The sequence below is a fragment of the Aegilops tauschii genome, chromosome 1, assembly GCF_002575655.3.
Source record: "Aegilops tauschii subsp. strangulata cultivar AL8/78 chromosome 1, Aet v6.0, whole genome shotgun sequence".
Lineage (NCBI taxonomy): Eukaryota > Viridiplantae > Streptophyta > Magnoliopsida > Poales > Poaceae > Aegilops > Aegilops tauschii.
In genome coordinates, this window is record NC_053035.3 from 77,194,854 (window position 1) to 77,207,170 (window position 12,317).

Consider the following 12,317-nt stretch of genomic DNA (forward strand, 5'->3'; position numbering starts at 1 on the left):
ATAACTAATGCGTTGGCCTTGTCATGCTGCAGGGGTTGGGACCACCATCATAGTGTCCGCCGGCCCAACTCCGTCCTTGGAGTTCTTTGCCGGCAAAACTTCCCGGGGTTTGTCACGTTGCCTGGTGAGGGTCGGCTTCCAGAGCTTGGGTTGAGCTGGGAGCACTACGTGGCTGCCCCGGCCCCGCCGGATGTCATTATCGACGGTGTCGTGTGCGACACGAGGGCAGACATGGTGATCAGGACGTTCTGGGTAATTTCTCCTTTACACATTTCAAAATCTTCAACTAGCTAGTTATTAATTGTACTAATCAATATTGTCTCATTTGATTGCAGACATTCTACAGGTGTGAGGAGGGATACGAGGAGGACTGCGCAAATGTTATCCAGAACGTCTGCAAGCGCCTACTCCAGAACTTACGGCACGAGGCTCGGGTGCAGGCTGTTCGAGACTACTACGCCTTGCGTGGTATCAAGAAGACCAAGCCGGCGTGCCGCGATAAGTTCCTGAGTAAGGAGCAGTACATGAAGGTAATTCTTAAGGCCTTCTACTTAAGTTCCTTCATTTAGTAATTCTTAGCCGTAGCGCTCAAGTTTCTATTTGCTAACTTAGGCGCCTCCGAGATGGTGTGCGGATCGGATGGATTGTTGGGAGGTGTTGGTCGATGAGTGGTGCTCACAAGAATGGCTAGCCCTCCACAACCAGGCCAAGGACAAACGTGCCCAAATGGAAGGTGTGCCACACCATCAAGGCAGCTCCAACTTATATCAGTTCGGGCGCAACTGGGTATGTGGTTTGCTTCATGATTCATGCAATTCATTCATCATGCTAGCTTGAGCCCTTTAATTACTAATTTCATTGTTTCTCTCTTTCAGGCACGCCACAATAAGGTGGATAAGGTGCCAGAGGTGTACGACCTGTATGCCATGGCCCACACTGGCTCTTACAAGAAAGTCAAGGCTTTCTCTCAGTCTGACCTCGATGATGCAAACAACTTCACCAACATCTCCTCCCACAACAAGCTCGTGAGATATAGAGATGAGGGGAAGGCGAGGAAAGGGGAGGACTTTAACCCGAGCCAGGGTCCCATTGATCCAGAGCTGGTGATGATATCTGGTGGCGGGAGGTCCCATGGCTCCATAGCCATTGGAGATGGACTTATCCGTTGTCCTAGCACTCTCCCGGAGATCAAGGCGCGCCAGTCGAGCTCCGCTCCTGAGATAAGGCCTCGTGAACGGCCAGTGCAACTCGCCATCAAGGTTAGTGATACGTACTCAGTTATCTTTCTCCTTTACATTGTGTGCGCTTCCATCAATGATTACAAATGGTCATGTGAGTGGTGTTGCAGGCTGCTATACAGACTGAGTGAGATAGAACGGAGAAACTTCTGGCGGAGGCGGCGGAGAGGCAGCGGGAGATGGAGGAGAGGACGAGAAAGATGATGGAGGAGGAGAGGGCACGGAATGACATGCAGGCAAGGGCCATGTACGAGCTCCTTGTGGTAAGTTTCTTCTGCAGATTACTTGCTAGTCTTAACATTTGAGTCTCATTACTAACTAGTATGACTCTGTTCTGAAAACCAAATGTGCAGTCTGTGTGCGAGAAGTCCGGTCAGCCCGCTCCGCCGATGCCAGTGATTGCTCCTGGGAGCACGGTGAGTTTAGTTTGAATGGACATTACTTGGTAGTCTTAACATTTGAGTGTCATAATGCTAACGAGACATTGGAAATGATCTTTGGTGCAGCTTAACTCCAGAAACGCATCGCACGATCCTTCTCCACGTAGCGGCACTAGCCACCCCGCTCCTACACCTCCCTGATCACGGTAAGTTTCTCTAGTGTTTTGCTTAACAAATGCATAAAGACCTAGACTTAGCTTTATTTCCTCCAATATGCTTACCATAATGACCTAGAGTTAGCTTATTTTCCTCCAAAATGACCCATTTTACCTAGGTTAGCTTATAAATGATGCAGTTCATCCAAGTTAGCTCAAAAATGACCCATTTTACCTACATTAGCTCCTAAATGATCCATTTTACCTACGTTAGCTTTAAAATGGCCCATTTCACCTAGGTTAACTCCAAAATGACCCATCTTACCTAGGTTATCTCATAAACGATCCATTTCAACTAATTTAGCTCATAAACGATCCATTTGACCTAAGTGAGCTAAAAAACGATCCATTTCACCTAAATTAGCTCTTAAATGATCCATTTCACCTAAGTTAGCTCAAAAAGATCCATTTCAACTAAATTAGCTCATAAATGATCCATTTCACCTAAGTTAGCTCAAAAACGATCCATTTCAACTAAATTAGCTCAAAAAGGATCCATTTCAACTAAGTTAGCTCAAAAATGATCCATTTGACCTAAGTGAGCTAAAAAACGATCCATTTCACCTTAGTTACCTCAAAAACGATCCATTTCAACTAAGTTAGCTAAAAATGATCCATTTCAACTAGGTTAGCTCCAAAATGACCCATTTCACCTTACTTAGCTCAAAAACGATGCCCTTCACCTTAGTTAGCTCATAAACGACCCATTTCAACTAAGTTAGCTCATAAATGATCCATTTCAACTAAGTTAGCTCATAAACAACCCATTTCAACTTAGTTAGCTCATATATGATCCATTTCACCTAAGTTAGCTCATAAATGACATATACTTCTTGTTCTAGTCTTCTTCTTGTTCTAGTCTTCTTCTTGTTCTAGTCTTCTTCTTGTTCTAGTCACCTCTTTCTAACTTTCTTATTTACCATTTTGCAGATTTCATTCACTTGATGGAAGCTAGCTTGCTATGATGGAGTGCTTGCTTTTCCTTTGATGAAACTTTGCATTGTATCTAGCTTGCTATCTTCATGACACTTTGCATTGTAATATATATATGGATGGAACAATGTGTATGGATGGAACTTCCTTATGTATGAACAATGTGTATGGATGAAACTGATGTGATATGTGATATGAAACTTATGTGCTAGATATGTGTTGGATATGTGCTGGATATGAAACTTATATATGTGATATGTGCTGCAAATTGTGGGATTTAATAAAAACCAGAAAAAACAGACAATATGCAGGCTCTTTGCCGTCTGCCACCGACGGCAAAGAGCCTTTGCCGTCTGCCGCGGACGGCAAAGAAGCCACGTGGCAGCCAACTGTGCTTCCTGGGAGCTGACCCATTTGGTCAGTTTTCCTACAGTGGCAGACGGCAAAGACTTTGCCGTCCGTGGCAGACGGCAAAGAACCTGCACTTTGCCATCAGTGGCAGACGGCAAAGAACCTGCCATCTAGTGACGTGTAGATGACATCATAAGGCGGACGGCAAAGACCAAAGGCTCTTTGCCGTCTGCGGCGGACGGCAAAGGTCTGCCGTTAGCCACTTAACGGACTGACAGCGCAAATATTGCCGTCCGCCCTCTTTGCCGTCCGCCGCAGACGGCAAAGAGCCTTTGCCGTCCGCCGCCAGGAAGCAGACGGCAAAGCAGCTGTTTACCGTAGCCTTCTTTGCCGGAGCCTTTTGCCGTCCGCGGCTGACGGCAAAGGTCTTTGCCGTCCGCCTTTCGAGCCTTTGCCGTCCGCCATGGCAGACGGCAAAGTAGCTGTTTCCTGTAGTGATGATGCCCTCATGTCCGTATTTTGTTTTATCGACGCCTTTATCTCTAAACATGTGGACATGTTTATCGTTATCGGCTTCCGCTTGAGGACAAGCGAGGTCTAAGCTTCGGGGAGTTGATACGTCCATTTTGCATCATGCTTTTATATCGATATTTATTGCATTATGGGCTGTTATTACACGTTATGTCACGATACTTATGCCTATTCTCTCTTATTTTACAAGGTTTACACGAAGAGGGAGAATGCCGGCAGCTGGAATTCTGGGCTGGAAAAGGAGCAAATATTAGAGACCTATTCTGCACAGCTCCAAAGGTCCTGAAACTTCACGGAAGTCAATTTTGGAATTAATAAGAAATACCGAGCGAAAAAAATACTAGAGGGGGCCCACACCCTGGCCACGAGGGTGAGGGGTGCGCCCTACCCCCTGGGTGCGCCCCCTGCCTCGTGGGCCTCCTGGCAGGCCTCCGGTGCCCATCTTCTGCTATATGAAGTCTTTCGTCCGAGGAAAAATCATAAGCAAGCTTTCGGGAAAAATCATAAGCGACTGAGCGGCGCGCGTCGCATTGGACCGTAAGCCCGCGCTTGTATTACGGGGACTAGGTCTGCTTCCGGCCACGTTCGCAACGTGCAGGTGTGCAATGGGCGATGGGCCCAGACCCCTGCGCATAGGATTTAGAACGGCGTGCTGACCTCTCTGTTGAGCCTAGGTGGGGCTGCGACATGTTGATCTCTCGAGGCCGGACATGACCCAGGAAAGTGTGCCCGGCCAGAGGGATCGAGCGTGTCGGGTAATTCGGTGCACCCCTGCAGGGAAGTTGATCTATTCGAATAGTCGTGTCCACGGTAAAAGGCGACCCGGAGTTGTACCTTGACCTTATGACAACTAGAACCGGATACTTAATAAAACACACCCTTCCAAGTGCCAGATATAACCCGATGATTGCTCTCACACAGGGCGACGAGGGGAGGATCGCCATGTAGGATTATGCTATGCGATGATACTTGGTGAACTTACCATCTATGTGACGCCCGGATAATTACGCTACAGTAACCCTCTCCTAATGATGCCACGTCACCACAATTACTGGTGTTAATCTCACGGTGATTCAAATTCCGCTCGAATTTAAATTCAAAATCGAGTCGAACCATAAAGTTTTCAGATGATAAAGCTAAAATGTTTTGGATGTGCCAAATAATTCATAAGTAATATTAGTGGAGAAACCAACCTCTTTGAAAGTGTTTGACTGTCCTAAAGTAAACAAAACAGTAGGAAAACAATTAATTAAATGTTTTTCCAATTAATAAAATGTTAAACTGTTTTATCTTGTTGCCCAAGTTTCTGTGGCATTAGAATATGTAGTAACACTATTTTAGAAACTAATTTTATATTTTATAAAACTATAGTAAATAGAAAATAAAGTAAACAGTAAAAAATAAAATAAATCAAAAGAGCAGCAAAAAAGAAAATTAAAATAAAACAAAAGGTAAACCCCTAGCCCAACTGGACATTAACCCAGCCGGCCCACCCGCGCCCCTGGCCTATATGGCCTGCGGTGCCCAACCCTAGCTCGACCGACACCCCCACAACCCCCACTCACCCGCACATCCCCTCCCCTCGATCTCCCACGATCCCCTCTCTTCCTCGGTCACTCCTCCCCCCTCTCCCGATCCCATCTGGATCGGGCCAACCGCCCCGCACTCGCCCGCCACCGCATCGGCGCCACCTCGCCACGACTTCGCCCCGCCATACCCGGCCGCGGTCGTCGCTGCTCCCGGCGAGCCGCCCCGCGCCGCCGCCACCAACGGCCCCCCCTTGCTGGCCCGCATCGTTCTAGATCGAGGCAACTGCCTCGACCTCGCCGCCGGACACCGCTCGCCGGAGCCGCTCTGCGTCGCCTCGCCTCCTCGCCTGTCCCTCGTTGGCTTCGTCGAGCCTCGCCGCCCCGTCCGCGACCATGCCGTCGCCGGATCCCGCTGGACTGCCTCGTCCCCGTCACCCGCGCCACCGCCTGGACCGCGCTGGAGCCACCCCACCGGACCTCGTCGTCTCCTCCCCGAGCCCCACTGCCCTGTCCCTACACCAGCGGTGAGGCCCCCGCCCTCCTCGTCCCTCTGCCGTTGTACTCGTCGTTGCCCGCGCTGACTGCCACTGCTCTGGCCCGCACGCGCTACACCACACCTCCGCGTGCACCTGCGCTACACCTAGCCGTGCCCCGTGCACCCCAGACGCGCCCCGACCCTGAGCCCACACCGCGTTACCGCCCGCCTCCGCTATGTGCTCACACGCCGGCGGCCGCCCTCGCCCGGCTCCGTTGCCCCTGCCCCTCGTGGCCTCGCCCCCCCTCCCCGCCGGCACCGTGCCCGTCGGCGCCCCTCTGGGTGCTGCGGCGCACGCACCCGCCTACCCGTTGTGCCCGCACCCGTTTGGCCCTATGGGCCAATGACAACTGGGCCGCATGCCCAGAACGAAAAAAGGGGATTAAAATAATAATAATAATAATAATTTAATTAATCAATTAATTAACTAAATTAATTAAATTAATTAATCATGTTTAGTTAACTAAGTAACATTAATTAACCTGGTAATTAAATGTTAACAAATTGTTAGTCTTCAGCCTATGGCATGTGGGACCCATCGTCAGTTTGACCCAGTCAATACCTCTGTTGACTGCTGACGTCATGCTGATGTCATGATGACGTCGGCAAACACTATTCTGGATAATGTTGAATTAAAATAATTATATAAATGCTGAAAATGATTTAAATCTTTTAAAATTAATATAAAATAAATCGTAGCTCGGATGGAAAAACTTTGTACATGGAAGTAAATCAGAACGATGAGACGAATCCGGATACGCAGCCTGTTCGTCCGCTAGACATCCCTAGCATAGCAAACTGCAACATTCCCCCTCCGGTTCATCTGTCCGAAAATGCGAAACACCGGGGATACTTTCCCGGATGTTTCCCCCCTTCGTCGGTATCACCTCCTACCGCGTTAGGGCATACCTAGCACCACGTATTGCCTCGTTATGTTTTGTGATGCTTTGTTTGCTCCGTATTTACTGTTTCTTCCCCCCTCTACCTTCCCGGTAGACCCCGAGACCGGCGCTGATGCCACCGAGTACGACTACGTCACCGACGACCCTTCTTCTTGTGCAACAGAGCTTCCAGGCAAGCCCCCCTTGATCACCAGATATCGCCTATTCCTTCTCTCTATTGCTTGCATTAGAGTAGTGTAGCATGTTACTTCTTTCGGTTAATCCTATTCTGCTGCATTGCCTGTCATTGTTGCTACAGTTGTTACCTTTACCTGCTATCCTAATGCTTAGTATAGGATGCTAGTGTTCCATCAGTGGCCCTACACTCTTGTCCGTCTGCCATGGTATACTACTAGGCTGTGATCACTTCGGGAGGTGATCGCGGGCATATGCTACATAGTTTATACTGTTACATTACTTATGATACTGTTCGGAGATGGGGGCTGAAGGGGCAGGTGGCTCCATCCCGGTAGAGGTAGGCCTGGGTTCCCGATGGCCCCCGACTGTTAATTTGTGGCGAAGCGACAGGGCAGGTTGAGACCACCTAGGAGAGAGGAGGGCCTGGCCCTGGCCGGTGTCCGCGGTTACTTCATAATAACACGCGTAACGAGATCTTGGTATTTGATCTGAGTTGGGTCGTTGACCTTATATGCACTAACCGCCACGTGGGACAAGATATGGGCAACCGGCGTCGTGGTATCAGCCGAAGCTCTTTTTGATGTCAGCGACTGAGCAGCGCGCGCCGCATTGGACCGTAAGCTCGCGCTTGTATTAAGGGGGATAGGTCTGCTTCCGGCCGCGTACGCAACGTGCAGGTGTGCAATGGGTGATGGGCCCAGACCCCTGCGCGCATAGGATTTAGACCGGCGTGTTGACCTCTGTGTTGAGCCTAGGTGGGGCTGCGACGTGTTGATCTCCCGAGGCCGGACATGACCCAGGAAAGTGTGCCCGGCCAGAGGGATCGAGCGTGTCGGGTAATTCGGTGCACCCCTGCAGGGAAGTTGATCTATTTGAATAGTCGTGTCCACGGTAAAAGGCGACCCGGAGTTGTACCTTGACCTTATGACAACTAGAACCGGATACTTAATAAAACACACCCTTCCAAGTGCCAGATATAACCCGGTGATTGCTCTCACACAGGGCGACGAGGGGAGGATCGCCATGTAGGATTATGCTATGCGATGATACTTGGTGAACTTACCATCTACTTTCTTCTACATGCTGCAAGATGGAGGCTCCCAGAAGCGTAGTCTTCGACAGGACTTGCTATCCCCCTCTTATTCTGGCATTCTATAGTTCAGTCCACCGATATTGCCCCTTTACACAGATACCCCTACATATGTAGTGTAGATCCTTGCTTGCGAGTACTCTGGATGAGTACTCACAGTTGCTTTTCTTCCTCTTTTCCCCCTTTCCATTCTACCTGGTTGTCCCAACCAGATGCTGGAGCCCAGGAGCCAGACGCCACCGTCGACGACAACTCCTACTACACCGGATGTGCCTACTACTACGTGCAGGGCGCCGACGACAGCGAGGAGTAGTTTAGGAGGATCCCAGGTAGGAGGCCTGCGCCTCTTTCGATCTGTATCCTAGTTTGTGCTAGCCTTTTTAAGGCAAACTTGTTTAACTTATGTCTGTACTCAGATATTGTTGCTTCCGCTGACTCGTCTATGATCGAGCACTTGTATTCGAGCCCTTGAGGCCCCTGGCTTGTATTATGATGCTTGTATGATTTATTTTATTTTTAGAGTTGTGTTGTGATATCTTCCCGCGAGTCCCTGATCTTGATCGTACACGTTTGCGTGTATGATTAGTGTACGATTGAATCGGGGGCGTCACAATCTACTCTCTTGTACATGCTGCAAGATGGAGGCTGCCATAAGCATAGTCTTCGACAGGACTAGCTATCCCCCTCTTATTCTGGCATTCTGCAGTTCAGTCCACCGATATTGCCCCTTTACATAGACACCCATGCATATGTAGCGTAGATCCTTGCTTGCGAGTACTTTGGATGAGTACTCATGGTTGCTTTCTCCCTCTTTTCCCCCTTTCCTTTTACCTGGTTGTCGCAACCAGATGCTGGAGCCCAGGAGCCAGACGCCATCGTTGATGACGACTCCTACTACACTGGAGGTGCCTACTACTACGTGTAGGCCGCTGACGACGACCAGGAGTAGTTTAGGAGCATCCCAGGCAGGAGGCCTGCGCCTCTTTCGATCTGTATCCTAGTTTGTGCTGGCCATCTTATGGCAACTTGTCTAACTTATGTTTGTACTCAGATATTGTTGCTTCCGCTGACTCGTCTATGATCGAGCACTTGTATTCGAGCCCTCGAGGCCCCTGGCTTGTATTATGATGCTTGTATGACTTATTTATGTTTTTAGAGTTGTGTTGTGATATCTTCCTGTGAGTCCCTTATCTTGATCGTACATGTTTGTGTGCATGATTAGTGTATGATTGAATCAGGGGCGTCACAAGTTGGTATCAGAGCCGACTGCCTGTAGGAATCCCCCTTCCAAACTCATTGGCCGAAGTTGAGTCTAGTCATTGAAAAGGTTTTTACTAAAATGGGTGTGCGGCTTATGGGCCCACGTCGCCATTGGGTGGTATTAGGATTTTTTATTCCTCGACCTATACTCTGGGACTCTTTTCTCTCTTCTATTCGGGTTAAAAAGAATTTGCTAACTCTTAACTCTAGGTTCTCGTAACTACTTCCTCGCGGAGAGCCCCTCACTCCAGATGATTGCTTAGTGCCCCAAATGATTTCGAAGATACTCTTCGATGTTCTCTCTGGGCCTTGTGCCCGTCGCTTTTGCAATTCCCTTCCATCGATAGACCCCTATGGATGACCACGTACATTTGTCATTCTTACAATCATCCCCCGATGATCTTCTTATTACCAGATACCCTGAAATACTCTCTATTGTTCCAAGAAAACTTGGTGCCTACCGACTTGCAGTTCTTTGTCACGTGAATACCCCTACGGATAAACCCTCACACTTGTCGAGTATCCATTCATTCCCAGTTGATTCATGCATTTCACAACAGTCTTCGAAATACCATTTGATCTTCCGAAAATCCTGAGCAACCTATTGCTCTTGAAATTCTTGCTTGCTTGCATTATGGTTAATCCCATAAGTCTCGTAATCTTATTGGCATCCCTTGTCATTATCATTTTGAGTCTGTTGATTCAATATGTTGCGAATGCTCGCAATCCTCAGTCAGATCCTAGAATTCATCCTTCTGGCTCAGACGTCATTTGGATATGAGCTGGTTCTTGACCAATCAATGCCTTGATCGGTTGTGCTTCTAAGTTATTGAACTTATTCACTTTTGATCAGAGCATCTGCTTCTGATCCCCCAATTTGGAAACATAATTCCTTGTGTTTAAGCTCTCGAATTATCCATATATTTCTATAATCCGATGCCTTTGCATTATTTCTTCTTCCAGTTGAACATATATACTCACATCAGATTCTTTGCGGTCCGCCAGATCCTTTGGTGGATTATTATCCGACCGTTCCTGCATATTCTCAAAACCTTGAGTTCTTCCCCTGATACACAATGCCTTTGGTAAATTGTATCCCCTGCTTTTGTCAACCATGCTCTATTTTTGAGCTTGTGTTAGTTACTCCTGAAGTTCATGATATATGTTTCTAAGATGCCCCGATGGGTTGAACCTATACCTTCCCTAAAACCGTATGCACCCGAAAGTTTACACAAGTCATACCATTCTGGTGTTGTACCAGATAATTTTCTGCTCTACAACTTCTTCGAAGACGAGAAGTAAATGATAGGTTAGGCATTGAAGAAGTGGGAATCGACCTTGAACCCTTGTGTTCATGCCCATGGAACTGATGTGGAACTTATCATGGAAGCTGCTTGCAAAATATTTAATCATTTGATTAACTCTTCCGGTGTCGTTATTTTGGATCCCTGATAGCAATGGTTCCGACCATGCTAACTTTATTTAATATATTTCTGAAAGGAAACCATCCGAGTGCCTCGTCTATTTTGACAAGGTTAAAGTATCTGATATCGCAAGTCAACGATCTAGTTCGGTTACTATCCTGGTCTACCTTTGAGTTTTACCTCTGTTATCTCAAAAATATCACGAAACTACATAACTTCTTATGAGTTCTTCATCAACTATTATTCTTGCTGATTCCAGATTTCCCCCCCCCCCGGGTTCTGAGTTATTAGTTACTCGAGAACACCGATAAGTGAATCGATTCCACACTCCGATTCAATAATTCTAAGTAATTTTCATTGCTTACGAGTTTAATAATCTTTCAATGTCATTCCTAGCCTGCTCGGCTATATCATTATCGTGTTGATTTTAACTGTGCTACCTGGTCCTTACTCCCAGAGCACAACTTTTGATGATGAACTAAGCTTACGTTGATTGCCTCGTCTTATTGTTTTACCTCGAACAACAAACTTGATTTCGAGTTTGTGTCGTACCCATGGTTCCAATAAACTTCGCTTCATCATTCCTTTAACTTGATGTCATCGCCGGTCGATTAAATCTTCATGAAATCTCTTGACAAATGTGTCGTGATCATCATCAGCATTCGGAGCTCTTCCAACATATCAATTGAATTCATGATGAGAAATACCATCCTTGCCCTCGATGATTTGTGTTGTCATCGACCACTTTATTGCCTTCCCTCCAACACAAACTTGTTCGTGTTCTGTGTCATACCTTGAGTTCCTTGCTATCCAGCATTTGTTCTTCTTTACCTTGGAGTATTACCATCATTTATGTCAAGAATGTCATGAGGATTACTCCACCTCTTAAGAATTCTTGATACAAGTGATACTTCTTGACATCTCCATTCATTCCTTGGTCCCCGTGTTGTTTCTAGCCAAAAAACGACAAGTGAACTATGATGTGTGAATTTAAAACTTCTAGCAACCCTATTGCTTTGAAGTTAATGGTCGATAGTTCATTCTTAGACTATTGGTTATTGAATCACCATTCTAACATTGATCATGCTACCTAACCCCATATTTTGGGTGCACCTTTCAACCAATGTTTAATTGTGTATGTTTTCCTCGAGCATACCTCATTATGTCATCTGATCTGACAAATGTTATCTCCTTATTCACATAGTTGTGGAAATCCATCCTTTCGGAAATCTTGAGGAATTGTCGCTGAGTCCATCAGCCACCTCCTCGTCCTCTCCTTGGTTAAATGGTGAACTCTTGTTTTGGAACTCGCTTCCATAGTTCATTTCCCGAGAATCTTACAATGACATCTCGTCAATTTGTGTTGCACCTTTTCTTCTCAGGCATCCTGAGTCTGAGGCATCCTGGCACCAATCAGATCTGGATCTCGGTCAGATATGATGGTTGGAACATATTTTCAAGAGTTATAACATTGATCCTCATATGACCCGGTAAGGTGATGTCATGCCTAGCACACCTGACCGGAGGACCTATTATTATAGTTTCCTTTTTAGCAAGGTTATCCATTCTTCCATGAGGAAAATTGTAAGACTTATTCTATAAGTTGTTTCCGACGGATCCTTTGTGTATCCAAAGTCTGACCTTTGCTTGAAGACCATGTCAATGCTATCTCGAAGCATGTCTATGGTAATCCGATTTTCAATAAGAGCATTTGAAGCACAATGCTAAATTTTCTTTAGCATTTATCCCAAC